An 18,337-nucleotide genomic window follows, 5' to 3' on the forward strand; every position below is an offset into this window, starting at 1 on the left:
GGATGGATTAAAGTTAAGTATTCCAGCAGCTACGTACTTTTCTTTATAGCATTCATTACGTATCCTGTTTCAGACACTTACAACCATTCCAGGCCCTTTGCTTCGTGCCGGAATCGAACCAAGAATACTCAGGCTCGTGAACCTTCGCCCATGGACATTCATGTAGTTACTTCCACTCCGTCCAGTGCCACTTTCTCTAACAGTGCCTGTGTTCGTCCCACAAATAGTGTGCGTCGACGTCGCCGGAAATCACGTCAATTAGCAAGTGATGCTGTACCTGTATCAGTTCAAATTGCACGAGATAGTCGCTCTTGTCGTCAGCAGGACAATAAACTTTTTGTAGATTTGGACTTTAAAGACAAAGTGATACCATTCCAGCTCGATACCGGAGCTGCAGTTTCATTGATCAATCACGACACGTACAAACAACTGGGCAAACCTCCGTTGCGTGCCGCAACTGTTAAGTTACATAGTTATTCAGGACAGCAGATCCCTGTGTTAGGACAGTGCAGCCTTCTTGCAACATACAAGGGACAAACAAAACTTGTGTCATTTTACGTTCTTCGTTCTTCTACTGCAGTGAACTTGTTTGGTTTAGATTTATTTCAGTTGTTTAACTTGTCAATAGTCAATCAGGTCCTCTCAGTGAACCAGACTGTGCCTTCCGCCAGTGTTTCTCGTCTATGTGAAGAATTTGCAGACATTTTTGCACCGGGCCTTGGTAGCGCTAAGAACTATGAAGCACATTTGGAACTGAAAGTAAACGCGCAACCGAAATTTCTCAGAGCGCGCAATGCTCCACACGCATTGCGTGATGAGGTCGCGAGAACCTTATATGATTTGCAATCAGAAGGTGTGAGTGAATGTGCGCAATGCCTCTTCCATTTCAGCTCCGCTTCATCGCTTACGCCGTACAGGTGTTCCGTTCGTCTGGACGACGGAATGCGAACGCGCCTTTCGCCAGTTGAAATCGGCGTTGCTTTCAAATACTTGCCTTACGCCATTCGATCCCCAGAAACCCCTTTTGTTGATGGTAGATGCATCGGATTTCGGAATCGGTGCTGTGCTTGCGCACAAAGATGGATCGCATGATCGCCCTATTGCCTTTGCGTCCAAATTGCTCTCGTCTGCGCAAAGAAATTATTCACAGATAGAGAAAGAAGCTTTTAGCTCTCGTATTTGGTGTTATGAAGTTCCATGATTTCTTGTATAGTCGTCACTTTACCATCATCACGGACCACAAACCTTTGACATCGCTTTTTCATCCGAACAAGCCTGTACCTCCACGTACAGCGCAGAAATTCATTCGTTGGTCTATTTTCCTCTCGCAGTACCGCTACGATATCTTGTATCGGTCCACTGCTAAGCACGGAAACGCCGATGCGTTGTCCCGTTTGCCTGTTGCTGAGGATAGAGCATTCGATCCTTCCGAACTTGCTTGCATGTTCATTGATTCGGAAACCGATGACATGGTCGAATCGTTTCCGATTGATTTTCGTCGTGTAGCTACAGCCACAGCTGCTGACCCTGTCCTTGCTACGGTTTAACGTTTTATTGCTACGCAATGGCCCTTGTCAAAGTCACGGATAGAGGATCCATTGGTTCGCAGTTTTTTTGCTCACAAGGAGAGACTTTTTGTACGGCATGGTGTTTTGTTGTTGCGTTCTGATAATGATCAGTCCAGAGTCGTGGTCCCACGTTCGTTACAGTCCTCTGTCTTACGGCTTCTCCACCAAGGACATTGGGGTATAGTGCGAACGAAACAACTTGCTCGTCAGCACTGTACTTGGTTCGGAATCGATGCTGCGATTACGAATATGTGTTCTTCTTGCATGGCGTGTGCCGAACAACAATCCGCACCGCCGCGGAAATTCTTTGCAGGGCCCACAGCCACTTCCCCTTGGCAACGCTTGCACATCGATTTTGCTGGTCCATTCTGGAATGCCGATGGTTGGTTGTGGTAGATTCTTTCAGTAATTTTCCTTTTGTTGTCCGGATGTCTTCCACGACGTCATCTGCGCCATGTCTGCAGAATTTCAGTCTTTCTGCAAGGCCAATGGTATTCAACATCTGACATCCGCGCCGTTTTCGCCCCAGTCAAACGGTGCCGCTGAACGATTGGTCCGGACTTTCAAGTCACAGATGTTGAAGTTGAAAGAGTCGCATTCTCGGGAGGACGCGTTGTTGCTCTTTTTGTCTTCGTATCGCTCTCAGCCCCGAGATGGTCGCTCGCCGGCTGAGTTGCTCCACGGTCGTCCTCATCGAACCTTGATGTCTTTGCTGCATCCGCCGCATCAGGTTCCTGTGCAGCGGCAGACTCCTGCTTTTGCTCCAGGCGACGTTGTATTCTATCGCAACTACCGCGGTTCACGGCGTTGGCTCGCAGGGCGCATTCTTCGCTGCCTCGGCCGCGCGATGTATTTGGTTTTGGGGGCCTCTGGTGAGGTGCGTCGGCATCTCAATCAGCTGCGCCTCTGTCGTCGCCCGGGTTCTGCCGCTCCCCGTCTGCTTTCAGCGACGGTGCCGTCCGGTCAGCGCCCTGGGGACCCATCTACTGGCTCGCCTCATCCCCAGGTGTTACCGACGCTGCCTTCCATTTTGCCCCATGGCGACGCGCCGCCGCCGCCGCCGCCGCCGCCGCCTGTTCTCCCGCCGGCGACGCCCGCAGTAGACGCGTCGCTGCAACCGCCTGGCGCCTCCCTGGGTCCCGTGCCGCCGATCGCTTCCCGTGACCAGATGTCCTCCGCCATGGAACTTTTGCCCGCTCCGGACCACATGGCGTCTTCGCGCGTCGGGTACCCCGACGCAATGGAGGTCGACCCTTCGGCCCCTCCTGTCTCTCTACGGGCGCATACACCGCCTGTTGACGTGCACCCTGGACTAGGTTTTCAGGCGTTTCCTAGCTCCCCTCGGACCGAATAGCAGGGTGCGGGTGGCACAGCCTCGCCTGTTGTTAGGCTCCCCACCTCATCGCATACGTCAACATGGGGTCCTCCCCACGGCGGGCGGAAACCTTATACCACGACCGTTCGCCGATTTGCGGGGGAGGAATGTGGTGTCACCGCCAGCCACCACACTTGCTAGGTGGTAGCTTTAAATCGGCCGCGGTCCATTAGTACATGTCGGACCCGCGTGTCGCCACTGTTAGTGATCGCAGACCGAGCGCCATCACACGGCAGGTGTCGAGAGACGGACTAGCACTCGCCCCAGTTGTACGGACGACGTAGCTAGCGATGCACACTGACGAAGCCTCGCTTATTTGCAGAGCAGATAGTCAGAATAGCCTTCAGCTAAGTCAATGGCTACGACCTAGCAAGGCGCCATTAGTAGTTTATTGCCTGAATCTACAGAGTCTCAATTGTATCGTCAATAGCGATGTACAACAAGGATGGATTAAAGTTAAGTATTCCAGCAGCTACGTACTTTTCTTTATAGCATTCATTACGTATCCTGTTTCAGACCTCACGCCATCCTTCGTGAGCTTATAGCGTGCATTGCGGTCCCCTCAAACCACACTGTGTCGGGACTTTTGTCGACACATCACCCCTAAACTCAAACATCACTACAGAGGCTCTCATGCTGCGTTAGAATAGCACCTCAGCATCGAATGAAATGGGCGATCCTGCCTGAAACCTGATTTAATCAAATGAAAATATATGGCTCCAGAGGAGTTTTCAAATTTCAAACATGTGTGATGTATTTAAGCAGACTGAAGCGACGAAGGAAAATGTGTTCCAAAGCCGGGATACGAATCCAGATCTCCTGTTCTATAGGCAGATGAGATAACCACCATGCCATCCTTCTTCATTGCGTCAGGATTTAAAAGTGCTTGACCTCTTACGCAAAGGCTCGAACAAATACTGGGCTAAAGTGTTCAATTGACATGTGTCAGTCGCTGACTAAGATTTGTAGTTACTGCTGTCTCACGCGCCTAGGATGACACTATATCCTTGCTTCGAGTATAAGACTTCAACTTATGATCAAAACGCTTTTCAAAATTTGCTGCAGCTTACTACAACAAAACATCTCAGGCGCTAATTAGTAACATACATGCTTGGTGCTTACATGTGTAAACTATGTACAGTTATTACTGTCTTGAAGACTCTATACGCTGCAAAAAATATCCACCTCCGTAAGGAGATCGCTGGAACATGCCTGTGTTGTGGCGCTAGATTCGAAGAATGCATTTTCGAAACAAGAACCGTAGTTGACTGGCAAAATGAGGAGAGGCAGTGGCGTACAGCTTCTGACCACGAAACGTTGCGCCTCTGTCCTACATTAAATTTCAGTTCTGTCCGCCTTGTCTCATGGAGTGAGGGCATGCATCACCGTTGACGGTGATCCGTGTCTTGGATGGGAACGTCAAGCTTGGCAGCCCCTTGGTACTATTCGCGAAGAGTTGGCTGTGTGGCAACAACCGATTTTCCGCCTCTCCCACCTCTCGTCTTTACAAAACATAAATAGCACACCACATTACACTCGCTTCCATTAGAACCATCTATGCTCAACTTGGGACTTGGAAGAGCAGTTGAACGGAATGGACAGTGTCTTGAAAGGAGGATATAAGATGAACATCAACAAAAGCAAAACGAGGACAACGGAATGTAGTCAAATTAAGTCGGGTGATGCTGAGGGAATTAGATTAGGAAATGAGACACTTAAAGTAGTAAAGGAGTTTTGCTATTTAGGGAGTAAAATAACTGATGATGGTCGAAGTAGAGAGGATATAAAATGTAGACTGGCAATGGCAAGGAAAGCGTTTCTCAAGAAGAGAAATTTGTTAACATCGAGTATAGATTTAAGTGTCAGGAAGTCGTTTCTGAAAGTATTTGTATGGATTGTAGCCATGTATGGAAGTGAAACATGGACGATAACTAGTTTGGACAAGAAGAGAATAGAAGCTTTCGAAATGTGGTGCAACAGAAGAATGCTGAAGATAAGGTGGGTAGATCACGTAACTAATGAGGAGGTATTGAATAGGATTGGGGAGAAGAGAAGTTTGTGGCACAACTTGACTAGAAGAAGGGATCGGTTGGTAGGACATGTTCTGAGGCATCAAGGGATCACAAATTTAGCATTGGAGGGCACCGTGGAGGGTAAAAATCGTAGAGGGAGACCAAGAGATGAATACACTAAGCAGATTCAGAAGGATGTAGGTTGCAGTAGGTACTGGGAGATGAAGAAGCTTGCACAGGATAGAGTAGCATGGAGAGCTGCATCAAAACAGTCTCAGGACTGAAGACCTCAACAACAAGAACAATACAAAAGAAGCAACGCCAGAATGTATTAAGAATTTGCAGAACGATCTGCAGAGAATTGATGAATGGCGCAGACTCTGGCATTTGACCCTGAATATAAATGAATGTAACATATTGCGCACTCATACATAGGAAAACTACACTATTGATGACAAACAGCTGGAGACAGCGTCTGCCGTAAAATATCTGGACCTAACTATTCAGATCAATCTTACGTGGAATAACTATATAAAACAGATAGTGGGAAAAGCAGACACCAGACTCAAATACATCGGAAGAATCTAAAGGAAATGTAACTCATCCACGAAAGAAGTGAGTTATAAGGCGCTTGTTCACCACATGCTCAACTTAAGAACAACAATCGCTCTTGTCGTTGAAAGATGTCATGTCTACCCAACAATGTTTCTTTCCGGTAAAAACCTGCGTAGATATCCAGTGCGGTGGCCGTGTTGATGACCGTCCCTCCAATGGCATCTTGTCGCCTTGAAACGTGCGCATCTGTGACGTTCCGCGTCTTACAGTAGGAATGCTACGGCACCGTCAGGGCGGCCATACAGTCGCTCAGTTGGTCAGTTTGGCTCGCAAGTTCTTGTTTAGCGTGCAAAGTGCCGCTGCTATTGACTGCCCGCATCGGTCGCTGAAGGCTCAGCCCAGAAACGTGGGAGAGGGCGAGCGTGGTCGACGGGGGCGGGGGGGGGGGGGGGAGGGGTTGTAATATGCGGGTAGCCCCACACAACTAACAGTGATAGGCGCACACAAAGAGCGGTGAGGGCGCTACTAACAACAAAGCAGCACAAGTCGTGCGAGCTCTTACATAGGGTACTTTTTAAAACTCGTAACACCCCTCTGCGACTCTAGGAATACAGAGAGTTATTTGGGAACTTTGGACTTTGAAGTAGGAACAGAAAAATGTCGCTGAGTGGAGATAAATTGCTAGATTACTGCGTGAAGTAGCGCACAAAAAAATGTGTTCCAGGGAGATTTAGTGGGGTTCATCGACTGTACTGTTCGAGGTATGACACCTCTCGAACGATTTGTTCATAGTTAGCAACAAGTGCATGTGCATGCTTCGGTAGTGCTGCGACACTGAGGGTACTCTCAACAGCAGCAGGGTGGATCAAACACACCCTTTGACCACATACTGCTCAAAATGTTCAAGCCATAATATTGGTTCTTTCGTCTCAGTGGTCAGACGGTGATGGGCAAGCAGGACAATGAATTTGCAGTAACTACTTACTTTGGAGCTCGTCTGGTTCGCAGTATCACAGGAATACAGTGTATGGTAAATTGAATCAGAGACCTGTGCTGGGTTCCTGTGTTACTTACGTGAGTGCGAAAGTTCAGCAAACTGTCATCTTGACGTACCTGGTACCACCCACAATGCGTGACAGTAGCGATCAAGATGATCAGCATACACGGCCTGTGAGCACATTCCGATTGAGTCAGGCCATCTAAATCGGAAACCGGAGCAGTCTCCATATGTAGCTCTATTCTTACATCATCATGATAACAATCGTCCTTTAAAATTAAATAGTACACTCACAGTGGACACTAAAAGAAAACAACTTGGTAGAAATAAGAAAGCTTCAGATTCTGACTAGGAACTTATTTTTCTACAATATAGTATTATATAGAAAAATTAAGTCTCTAAGCACAAACAGAGCGTCACACACGGATCACCATTAATTACCTACATACTGAATCTGAGCAAACTAGGGAGTTTGTCATGAAACCATTCTATGGTTGCAGAAATCAAAGCCAATAAAATGACACAGAAAAAGCTACTTTCTAGAGGATTGTGCACGTAGGTCATCGCTGTGAGCCGACGTCACACTGTGCTGGTCAAGAGCGGTGCACCACTACTGGGGAACTGGAAGCAAGGCAAAAACTGTCTACATAGTTCTGTTTATTTTTAGGCATTACTTCCCTTACTTTCACACACAAATTTTTTGTACCAAGACAATAATTTCTCCCTTGTCTCTGATCACGGAAATTTCGTCGCAATGCAGAAAAAATATCCCGCAATTACAACGCATTATTTGGAAGAAACTGTGGTCACTGGATATAACCAACGAGACATTCGCTCTGTCTGGCGGTATCTTTCAGAAAGTGATTCTTTCGAAAATAGTGATCAAGGATTTACTCTTGGCCAATCATAGTTCTACAGTGGCTTAATGTTTCATATCTGTCCTTTACAGTTGTCAAGTAGAAATGAACACTAGCGACAAAATTTCTTCTTTTTCTGCATCGAAAGCTACGAAATCTCTGCTGATGTGCCCTTTCTAGACAATATCAAGTGCACTTCCTCAGAGGTGCGCTCATCGTTTCGTGATGTCGTGCATTTAGTTATTTAGCCTTTTTTTTACGTAGTGAGAAGATCGTTAACATTTTACCGCTTTGGAGCAAAGATATTTCTAACTAGGTAACTCTAAGTCAGATGAATACCTACTGCATTTTGTTAGTTACGTAATCTTCTGATAGTTTACGTAAATAATGTTTCACAGTACACTGGTAAAGCTTTGAGTTCCTTGAGTGGAGGTTCCTGAAATATATCAGATCGCAGTCTGTTAATACTGATCATGCATCGAAGAGACAATAATGGTTGAGAGAATAATAACAACACCGATAATAACTGTAATTAATAATAATAATAATAGACACTGAGAATAATATAAATAATTATTAGTTTAGTACTTTTGAAGCCATGCTTTATATCAGAAGACACAAGTGGGATCGTGACAGAGGAGAATATTGAAACGGCGGGGACAGTAACTGTTAAGTACGTATGTGGAATGGGTAGCTATAGTGTTAGCAGTTATAAATGAGTGCAATTTCTGCGAGCTATTATGATAGAAGATGGAAAGGAATGTAAATTCTCTGAGATTGTGTAGGATATTGCCCCAAAATCAGGTTGCTGATACAAAAATGTTTTATAGATTACAAGTGTTTTAAGCACTGGTAAGAGAGAATATTTTTCTTTGTTGAGAATGAGTTTCTGCTACGCTGTTGAGATAGTGATGTCACAGTCGAATGCAAATAAGGTGCTGTGCAATGATTAAGCAGATAATAGAGCAGAGTTTTCGAGAGTCCCTACATTATCTGCGAGTAGTCATGGTAATCTTACGTAGACTGAAGTAATATATCAGACAAGATGAAAGTCACAAACGTATTGCACAAAATCGTTCACTGACAAACCTATCTGGCGTGAGCTCTCAAATGAAAGTGTTACGTGACTGTTTTTTCCAAAGTTCCTGGAAGTGATCATGTTCACCTAAATAAGTAGCCTCCATGAAACCATTTGGAACTGACTTCTTGAAACCATCCACATTGTGATGTAGATTAAGATCCCAGCCACCACACACTTCAGCCGTTCACCCTGGTGGGCCTACCTCCGCAAGTAATCGTAAAAAAAACTCGGAATTTTGTGTTACACTTAATAGCGTTAAAAGAAGCATTACCTTTTATTCTGCTTGTGTGGTATAGTGGAAAGGACAACAACTTCACATGCAGGAGGTCGTGAGTTCCAGTTTCGTCACGTATGCTGCATTTTTTTAAAATCTCTATCGACATTACTTCGATCATTATTTTTATTTAATTCACTGGTTTAATTAATATTTTTTATTTCTGTTCCTTTGCCATTTCATTTTAATCATCGTGTGAACTTTTCCATTTGTTTCATGTTGGCTTTGTATCGTTCTTTTTCCAATCGAAATCTTTGTGAATATTAATTTAATTATATTTATCTATTTTAATATTCAATTATTTAGAAATTTCGATCCATTACTTAAAAAAATAAAGACAAAATAATCTATTTATATTGATGCAATGGTATGAAAAATGTGTTTTTTACCAGATGTGTAAATTCTTTACACAGTAATCGTCAAACAAACATGTAAAACATAACCTAAATACCTATTGCACTACGAACAATATTACACAGATGAACACTGAAATGAAAGACGGGGCTATACATAAAACTAGATTCAAGCAAAGTGAGAACCACGTATAATGAACGCAATAATGTGGACGAAAAAAGGCGATGAAACAAAAGAAATTAAATAGAAATTAATACATAAAATTAATTAATTTAAAACACACAAACAAAGATTTCAAGTGGAGAAAGAATGACAAGAAGAAAAATGAGAGCAAATGAAGAAGCTGATATTACAATTAAAATTATGTGACAAAGGAACAGAAGTATAAAATTACATTTAAATCAATTGACAATGATCAAAGTAATTTTGAAAAAGATTTTTAAAAAATCAGCACACGTGACGAGGATGGAACACACAACCTCCCGTAGGTGCAGCTGTTATCCTATCCATTATACCATGCAGGCAGACTATGTGAAGCAAATTTTTTAACGCTATTAAGAGTCACATAAAATTCCAATTTTTTTATCTCAGTTACTCACGAAAGTCGGCACAACAGGGTGAACGGCTGCAGTGTGTGATACCCGAGATCACAGTACAGACAGTTTCAAAAAGTAGACCTCACCGCTGGGGACCTCTGCTTGTGAACTGTAAACGAGCAAGTGGTCATAAAAGCCTTCGAGGGAAACTGCCCTCCGCCGAACTCGCAGAAAGTGCACAAACTCACAGGAAAGGAACCCCCCCCCCCCGGGTGGGTCACACTGGTTGTGCATCCAGTAGTAGTTCTGGGCGCTGTAAGCTAAAAGTCACAACATACATTGTATCGCCAGGCTATGCCGGCACAATGGAATGTGTTTTCAGTGAGCTGTGTGTGGAAGGACAGTGCATGCCATTTTTAGCAGAGTCTCGGCAGCACGTTATTGTGAACAGAACGATAGGAAGCCAGACTTTGTCGGCATACAGAGGCCACTACAGGTAACATCTGAAAGCGGAGTGGGAAACAGGCAGGCGAGGGTGCCTTTGAAGAGTGCGGGACACCATCGTCGATCTCAGGCCCTGCAAGGCAAAATGTCTATCGCAACGCGAAAATCGCTACGATTGAGTAACATAAATACTTTGTAAGTGAGAGAAAGAGATACGGCTGTGCTTACAGAAGCACAGCCTAATCGGTCATACGCGGAGAACGAAAGAGAATATTACAGAGTTTTTCAGCACCAAGTGTTACGAAGCTTGTTTCTGGTTAACCGCCTGAAATGAAAGTAAGAGGAGGAGGTCGGCATGTTTTAAGACAGCTTCCAAGGTCAGCGCTTGGAATATTTATCATTCAGCCAATCAGAGTGACATAGGAAAAATGCAAAGACGCCTTGTAGGAACTTAACGATTGTTGATATTTTTAAAAATATCAAGCGAAGATATGACGCTTACTTATAATACTGTTTTTTTGGAAAAAATATCTATATATCTTTATTTATAAAGAGCCGTACTAGGAAGCAGACGGAACGAAATTACTCTACATCCAGAAACTCTTCAAACCCCCCCCCCCCCCCTTGCCTTCGAGCACCTCTTCTAGCATTCTAGCACACTTGACTTGATGGGCAGGCCCCTAAGGCACTTTTCTGGCCGATCTGAACTGCCACGCACGTGCCAGTTGTTAGTACGAGATCAATGACTGAGTTTTGGAGCCACTCCAGCCTCCACCTGCAGATTAACGTCGTGAAATATAGCTGCGACAGCGAGATGAACCGTAGGGAAAATGCAGTTGTTTCTACCGAGATTCAGTAGTTTCGTGTTTCATTCCGAAGATTTGCTCGCAGATAATGTTCAATATCCCTTAAATACCATCCGTAGATGCAAACACATACCATTCTGCAGCGCAGAAACTAACCATTTGGCAATCACAGTAAGACCTCCACAAATACGTATTCATTTGCGGCGTATTTCAGATCCCCCTGTCCAGATTTACCAAGGCATTTGTTTATGATTGCCAATATTTGTCAAACAACTTATCGTGCATTTTAATGTAATAAACTGAGTTGATTGTGATTCTTTTTTAATGTTATAAACAATGAATTTCTTGATCATTATTTTGGAGGGCAATTATGTAATTATCTCACATAAACAGGCCACTTTCATGTACCTAGTTAACATTGCAAGCATCCTCTATCCCCAGCCACTTACAAAAGTCCTTGAACAACAGCACCACTATAAGCAAGAATTTGAGTTTCTTTTGAAGCTCAAGAAGAAATGCTTCTTTACATGTATTTACATAGTGAATGGAGAGACAATGACACCTGACAGAAGTTGCGTGTTCAGTCTTGTCTACGTGGTGGTCCAGACGGCTGATTTCTAGTTACTCGTATCGGACTAATTTGAGGCAGCTCTATCAATAAAGCGCACGAATTGGTATTTGGTTATGGTTTTGTTTCTAATGTGAAAGACTTCTTCGATTAACAAAACGCTTCGAGCGAAATGCTACAAGAGGGGTTATCTCGGGGGTTAATTTCATTTCCAAACAGTGACGTAGCTATGTACTCGTAGTTTGGCATCTGGAACGGAGTTTTAACTTGCCGCTGCCACTCCCTCCTACGTACAGAGACACACACGCTCGCGCGCGCGCATACACACACACACACACACACACCAATCAAATAATTTTTTTTTTTTTTTGATAATGCAATTTTTTGATACAAGTAGTTAAGGAAGTATAGTTTGACTATTTTGTAAACAAATTTTATAAATATAAGCAAATAAGTTAAACGTATTTTTGTAATTAACACAGTTCGATTATTAACGAAGCAGAACAAATAACTACAGTTCTTCTTAGTAATACGTGATTATAGCATGTAGTTTACTACCTCTCTTTCTTCTAATATTTTCTGCAGCAAATTTTGAAACTGCCTCGTCAAAATCGATACCTTTACCCCCACTATTATCGAGTGATGTAACTGCCAAAACAGAGAATCATTCTTGCCTCGTGGTCAATTTAAGATACTGCTTTAATCAGTTTCAGTTTTGAGAAACTCCTCTCACATGTTGGTACCCAAACACACGAAGTTAGGAAAAATCTGAATCCCCAAAATGAGTTTGGGAACAAATTTCGAAAATTTCGTAATCAGAGAAGAACTCTAAGAATCTGAAATTTAGCCAATCAAGATATTCTTTCTTTGGAACTTTGGCAGTTTGTAGAAATATTCTTAGGCGTGAAATTTCTGCAAGGATCACGTCTTCAGAAATCTAATCTAACTGTCAACTAATTTTTTTCAGTCGTAGGAAGCTCCGATTCGGAAATGTTTATCAGGTTGGGTTAAACAGCAAAACGGTCTGATATACAGTATCTTACATGATTTTGCAACATGTCTCCTTTTTTTTGTAGAATCGTGTCGATCTTCCCTAACATCAACGTACTCAGTACCTGGTGCACAGTCAGCCTGTCGTACGCAACCGTCTCTCCAGGTACCACTTCTGCTTCCTGACAGTTCTAATTTTCCCACAGGAATCCCCATCTCGTCACGTGTATCACCCGTAAAACGAAGTGCTTCGCCAACAAGATAATTTCTGTTGGCCTTCAAAAAGATTTTTGGACTTCTCATCTCAGTAATACACGATTCGAAGCTGACTCCAAGATTCTGTAAATACTTTTAGCATTTATGAGCATGCTCGTCTTCTACTGAGAAATATTCAATAAAAACAAAAACGAGGAATTATAGAATCCAGGTAACAGAGTTCTAGCAGCTCCTCTGACTTCTATAATTTCAGAAGAACCAGAGAGTCCCTCAGTGGCATCGATAGTCTTTGGAATGCACTGAAATACATGTTTAACAGCGTTGTAAGCACACCATCGTACATCGAAAGTCTCTTTATTTTAACTCCACCGTTTTCCAGAAGGATCGACCATCTGTAGGTAGAAGCTGAATATAACACGTATAAATTTTCTAAGGTCACAAAAAAAGTCGCACAGAATAAAACTGCTGTAAAAGCGCATAATCCGCCGAGATCGAGAGAAACATTTGCACAGGGTATACAGTGACTCGGGATGAAGTTTGCATATTGATGACTGAACTCTTGGGCGCGCTCCAACTATATTGTAGATGCACTGCCGCATGCTCGTCCATAGCGTCTTGTTATATCCACACCACAAGGTATTACAAAACTATTCTGCCATAGAAGCTGACAAGTTTTGTCACCTGCACGGAGACGGTATTCTGTGCGGGCCGCATCATTCGAAATCACAAAACAGAAAATGAAAAAATCTTTAGGAACATCAGAGAGAAGGTACTTGACAAGTTATAAAAGAAACACCCATAGCAAAAACGTAAAACACTTGATTAAAAACTGAGGATGAGTACCAGCATGCGGAAATATTCAAGAACATCCCGATTGCCTTCAAAACACAATGTGCGCCTACTGCGATATTAAACTTCATACATCATATCACTGACGACGGACGCGTTTCCTCAAAAATCCTTAAGCGCTCAAACGCCCAGTCATTCTCGCGTGCCCGTAATCAGACACAGACAGACAGACACACACACACACACACACACACACACACACACATACACGCGCGTACATACATCCCAACACGCAGCAGTGTGGGACAAATAGCCCAGGGTACTCACGTCTTGTCTCGCTCACACAGGCTGTCCACCCATGTCCACAGAGCCAGCCTCTACCGCGCGTCTCTCTGAAACACACCAAGAACACAGTTTTAGTTTGTGGCCTTGTCGGCTGTAGCAAAAACTGCTTGTAAGTCAGCAGTAGTACCACTAGATACACAAAGCGAATAGCTAAAGTAAATATCAAAGAGCCAGTCTGCGCAAAATCGTAAATCTTATCAATGCTATGTTGTACAGAGATTCACAACTGTAGTAAGCTCGGTATAGACTGATGCACTGTATTTTGTAGCCAGAGTGCGAATTTTCAATGTTCAGTGCACACTGGAATGCTGAGTTTTGGTTAATAATCGTACAGCTGTAGTGGCTATTTCAAGGATAGTGTTTACTTCAATTACAGCTTTCGTCTCAGAGGCTATGGTCAGTATGTAAAACGTTTCGTTACCATCTGCTTGAGATATCCTCAGAGATACCGAAATCGTGGATGGTGCAGGGGTGGAGGAGAGGGGCCCATTTATAGGCGCTCTAGCTGAGGAACCCTATTTTCTATTAGAAGCGAAACCTTAAACGTGCTCCTACAGTATACTCTGTTTGACATGATCCCGGGCACTTTCTGTACGATGGACGCAGCTCCTTCGCGTCTATACAACGCGATTTTGCAAACGTCTATATGGAAACGCCTCTTCATAGCTCTATAGATGACTGTTGTTTGTAGCGCCTCCAACTCTACAAGATCATGGCTTATGAATACTGTATTGGACAGTGATAGTTATTAGTTTATCATTTTTCCCAAACATTGTATGGAAATCAAAGGAAGGATGTGACTGATATATAGTATCAGTCAATTCTGTAAGATCTTTGATGGACGATGAAAAGCGCCTACCGACTATTATTCATTTCAATTAGATATCTTGAGTATAGTATACAAGAATCTTATTTCATCCACTAGCGTAATTTCATTAGTTGAATAACAATTCAGATAATAACTTTTTTATTTCAAGAAGTATGACGTTGTATCCTATAGATAGAAGTTAACAAGAATCTATCTGTAGCTTATAAGAATTTGGTGGCATTGCGTTGACTAGAACATTCGATCAGATGCCAACAGCCAGAAATGGAATATTCTTAAACTACAAATATTGCTGTAAAAGTAAATTTACTTTTTATGCATCAGATAATAGTCAGATCTTTTCTAAGTCAATGTTCATTCATTGTAGTAGTTTAAATTTCCCGCGGGTAGTCAATTATTGACGTACTGCTAACGATATATTTTACGTCCGGGCATGAACAGCTGGACAAAAATTATACAGAGTTTTCATTCTAGCTTTCAATGAAAATAATCAGTTGAGGAATCATTTCAAATTTTAGCAGTTCTGTGTCTAACAAAATCGAAATTAAGTACTTTGAACTTACGTGAAGTAATTACTAATTATAACGTTTCCGCCCTCCCATATCTTAAATACAAATTCAAAAGTTAATCAAAGAAAATTTTGTTTCCCACTCTCAGACTTGGGGAAATGCTATACGTTCTCGCCTACAGCCGTAAGCGTTTCGCAGTTGAAACCTGCCAAAATCGCTACCAGGTGTCAGAGATTTTCTTGAGCTGACTCGACCTTAGAAGTTCCTTAGTAGTAAATAATAAATGTATTAAAACTTCATGCATGATGCGGCATTTTTGCACACACCTCAGTGCTTATGACGTCATATCTACTGAACTATGTGTCGTACCATGGTACATTTATGCAGGTACATTCAGCGGAATATGTGGATACTGTACGCAAAATACGTTGCGAATAGAGTTAGGAGCAAAGAAATAAGAGATTTATACGTCATGCATGATGCGGCAGTTTTTCGCGGGCCCCATTGTTTATGGTGCGACATCTGAACTCTGATAGGTAGGTACTTCTTACCCTCACAGCGACTGTTGCCTGATGGTAAGGAATATGCGAACCACATTTGGTACATACACGAATACATCCACTTTTATAATATGCACGGATTATGAGTGGTATAGAGAGGATCACCATTCGTCACATGATTCCTCTTGCGGGATTTTCTCTGCACAGTAAAGTCATTGTCGATTAAATGTAATAAATGGGTGTGAAAAGTGTAATTTCTGTTCGTCTCACTGTATATTTCTCTCAGTAACTTCCGGTGCTATAATGATGGAAGCTGAGGAAATGAATTAAAATTTTTGCCATGAACATGACTTGAACTCAGGTTGGCTTGCTTCGTAATGCAGGTATGCTAGCCATTACCCCACAACATTGTATCTACCAGAGCTCCACGGCTACCCAAGTCCGTTGTCCTGCCTAACAAACCTCAGTTCACATCTTCAGCTTATTTTCCCTTTCTTAGTTCTGTACTGTTTCAGCAGTTCTTTCCATGTGTAGCCATAGCTTAATTGAGTTATGTTACTTGACAGTGACACATAATTCTAAAGTTACTTTAGTCCTGAAGTTTTGTACATTAATGGTTCCTCTCCTTTTGTGTTAAAATTACCATAGCATAATAATGTGCTGTTTTGGCTAAAATGCTAGACTTACAATATTTCAAGTGGAGTCTTCAAAGTGTCAGCTAAGATCACTACGCAGCAAGAGTGTCGCATTGTGAGAAGAAAGTACACTGCTAGCCATTAAAATCTGCTACACCACGAAGATGACGTGCTACAAACGCTAAATTTAACCGACAAGAAGGACATGCTGTGATATGCAAATGATTAGCTTTTCAGAGCATTCACACAAGGTTGGTGCCGGTGGCGACACCTACAACGCGCTGACATGAGGAAGGTTTCCAACCGATTTCTCATACACAAACAGAAGTTGACGGGCGTTGTCTGGTGAAACGTGATGCCTCGCGTAAGGAGGAGAAATGCGTACCATCACGTTTCCGACTTTGATAAAGGTCGGATTGTAGCCTATCGCGATTGCGGTTTATCGCATTGCGACATTGCTGCTCGCGTTCGTAGAGATCCAATGACTGTTAGCAGATTATGGAATCGGTGAGTTCAGGAGGGTAATACGGAACGCCGTGCTAGATCCCAACGGCCTCGTATCACTAGCAGTCGAGATGACAGGCATCTTATCCGAATGGCTGTAACGGATCGTGCAGCCACGTCTCGATCCCTGAGTCAACAGACGGGGACGTTTGCAAGACAACAACCATCTGCACGAACAGTTCGACGACGTTTGCAGCAGCATGGACTATCAGCACGGAGACTATGGTTGCGATTACCCTTGACGCTGCATCACAGACAGGAGCGCCTGCAATGGTGTACTCAACGACGAACCTGGGTGCACGAATGGCAAAATGTCATTTTTTGGCTGAATCCAGATTCTGTTTACAGCATCATGATGGTCGCATCCGTGTCTGGCGACATCGCGGTGAACGCACATTGGAAGCGTGTCATCGCCATACTGGCGTATCACCCGGCGTGATGGTATGGGGTGCCATTGGTTACATGTCTCGGTCACCTCTTGTTCGCCGTGACGGCACTTTGAACAGTGGACGTTACATTTCAGATGTGTTACGACCCGTGGCTCTACCCTTCATTCTATCCCTGCGAAACTTGTTGCAGGTCCTGTACGGGCCTTTCTGGATACAGAAAATGTTCGACTGCTGCCCTGGCCAGCACATTCTCCAGATCTCTCACCAGTTGAAAACGTCTGGTCAATGGTGGCCGAGGAACTGGCTCGTCACAATACGCCAGTCACTACTCTTGATGAACTGTGGTTTACTTTTTACTTTTTCGTGTCCGGAGATTTGTTTCAAAGCCTTTCAGCCCAATGTCGGGCCAAGTCCAATGTTTCTCTCTTCCCAAGCCATAGTTCTTCAAGGCTACACCTTATGGGGCAGATGGAACACTGCAGAAGGTGTTCCATATCCTGAACTTCACCACAGTCGCATTTGTTGTCTCCTTCGCCCTTGAAGCCCCATTTGACTAGGTTTGCTGTAACTGGTGCTACGCCTGTTGTGATGCGGTTTAGTGTTTTCCAAATCTTCCAGCTTGATGTACTGCCACTGGGTATTTCTCGTGAGGCAGGGTAGTCCTTCGGAGTCTCGTTCAGTTCACTAGTGAGAAATCTCTTGCGGGATTTAAGTCTGCTACGTCCACATGAAGAACCATGCAGCGGGTGGCGCTCGTCGAAAATCTGTTTAAATTTTTCTGTATGTTCGTGCGCAATTCTTCGGGATTCAGGAGATGAGAATCCAGCTGCTTTGTATATTTTCCCAAGTGGAGTGGGTTTCATGCATCCTGTTGTTCGCCTCCATGTTTCATTAAGGAGTGTAGTGACTTTTTTGGCATGTGTGGATCGAGACCATACAGGGCATGCATATTCTGCCGTGGAGAAGCAAAGTGCTTGAGCAATTGTTCGTAATACAGTCGGACTAGCTCCCCATTTACTATTCGTCAGTTTTCTTAAAATATTGTTCACGGCAGCAACTTTTTGGCAGGTTTTTTCACACTGATATCTGTACGTCAGTGATCTATCCAGCACGACACCAAGATATGTTGGTTTGTCCGTATGGTCCAGTTTGTTGCCATTCCAGGTGACATTCAGCTTCCTGTTTGCCTGTTTTGTGCGGAGGTGGA

General features: G+C 43.4%; 1 protein-coding gene across 3 annotated transcripts in view; it reads right to left on the reverse strand.

Annotated features, from left to right (window-relative positions):
• The window catches only part of LOC126483960 (inactive dipeptidyl peptidase 10), a 1,424,293-nt gene that overhangs the window by 794,187 nt on the left and 611,769 nt on the right, over positions 1-18,337 (reverse strand). For all 3 annotated transcript variants that reach the window (XM_050107257.1, XM_050107256.1, XM_050107255.1), the window contains exon 3: positions 13,750-13,814. The gene's annotated coding sequence lies outside the window, so the exon portion shown is untranslated. The remainder of the gene's footprint in view (positions 1-13,749; positions 13,815-18,337) is intronic.

The sequence above is a fragment of the Schistocerca serialis genome, chromosome 6 (genome assembly GCF_023864345.2).
Source record: "Schistocerca serialis cubense isolate TAMUIC-IGC-003099 chromosome 6, iqSchSeri2.2, whole genome shotgun sequence".
Lineage (NCBI taxonomy): Eukaryota > Metazoa > Arthropoda > Insecta > Orthoptera > Acrididae > Schistocerca > Schistocerca serialis.